The sequence below is a fragment of the Rousettus aegyptiacus genome, unplaced genomic scaffold (assembly GCF_014176215.1).
Source record: "Rousettus aegyptiacus isolate mRouAeg1 unplaced genomic scaffold, mRouAeg1.p scaffold_m13_p_9, whole genome shotgun sequence".
Lineage (NCBI taxonomy): Eukaryota > Metazoa > Chordata > Mammalia > Chiroptera > Pteropodidae > Rousettus > Rousettus aegyptiacus.
In genome coordinates this window covers 72,460,118-72,461,451 of record NW_023416312.1, presented here as the reverse complement: position 1 = coordinate 72,461,451, position 1,334 = coordinate 72,460,118, and the positions used below count along the sequence as shown (strand labels likewise).

Here is a 1,334-nt window from a genome sequence, read left to right as displayed (position 1 = left end):
TTTTTGAGGGTTTCAGTTTCCTTGGTAAAATACTTATTCTGGTGATCTAGTTGTTTTTCTAGTTTCTGGTATTGTTGACATGAATTATTTTAGATATCACTGAGATTTTTTTCAGAAGTACCATCCTGAATTTTCTGTCATTTAAGTTGCATATTTCTATGTCTGTAAGCTTATTGTCTGGAGATATTTCTCTTTCTTTCTGTGTGCTTTGTCACCTTGGTTGTTCTTGGTATTTAATGGACTATTTCTCTGCCTGAGTTTTAATGGAAGTGTATCTTGCTTCACCCTCCCCCCATAATTAACATTTATTATATGAAGATCTCTCTTTAGCCTGTTGCAAAAAGGTGTTTTTCTTTTGGTTTGTAGTAGATGATGTCTAGCTTCTTGGATCCCTGCTTTTTGTAAAGTCATTTTTATTTATTTATTTTTGGGGGGTACCAAATTACTTTATTTGAAAGAATGGTACAAATGAAAGAACATAAGTAGATGATTTGGTGCAACTTATAGAAAAGGTAAAGGTAACCCTAACATGCATGTACTGCTTTGGTGACTAAGAATGTCACTCCTGTGACAGCCAGCCAAGGGCTTTGCTCTCGTCATTGTCTCTCATAGCGTGCTTGTCAAAGAGATACTCTGCCATGCCAGATTCAAGGGCCCCCCATCTTGCACAAGTTGGTAACATGGTCACCCAATCCTTTGATGGATTTCACCTGCTCATTCAGGTAATGAGTCTCGATGAAGTCACACAAATGGGGATCATTTTTGTCAGTGGCAAGTTTGTGCAATTCCAGTAGTGACTAATTCACATTTTTTCCAAGTGTAATGCACACTCCATTGCATTCATCCCATTCTCCTCCTTATCACGGTCTGGTTTCTTGATATCCTGAACGAAGATTTGGCCACCTCGCTGGTTGTGCAGCTTCATCAGTTTCGCAACATGTTCCCTCTCCTCCTGAGATTAGTGAATAAAATATTTGGCAAAGTTCTTCAAAGCCACATTATCATGTTCAAAGCAGTAAGACATGGATAGGTTAATGTAGGAGGCATAGAGCTCCAGGTTGATCTGGCGGTCGATGGCGGCCTCCGAGTCAGGTGGTAGTTCTGGCACACCTGCGAGGAGGATGCAGTAGCCATGGCAAACAGTACGGAGGGGTGGTGTTGGCTGTGCAGTGCTGAAGTGGCGGCGGGGGCCTTAGGCTGATCTGGGGATGCTGAGATGATGTGGTGGAGGGTTGAATCTCAGCAGCCAGCCAGGTTGGGGGAACGAGCGCCAGGTTCAGTCCAAGCACTGTTGAAGCAGGAAACTGTGGCACCTCTCAGCGAAGACTATAAAA

The 1,334-nt window shown here is 42.7% G+C and overlaps 1 pseudogene; it reads right to left on the bottom strand.

The window, feature by feature from the left end:
* Window positions 1-559: 559 nt before the first annotated feature.
* On the bottom strand, window positions 560-1,134 carry LOC107499867 (annotated as a pseudogene).
* Between the last annotated feature and the right edge of the window lie 200 nt (window positions 1,135-1,334).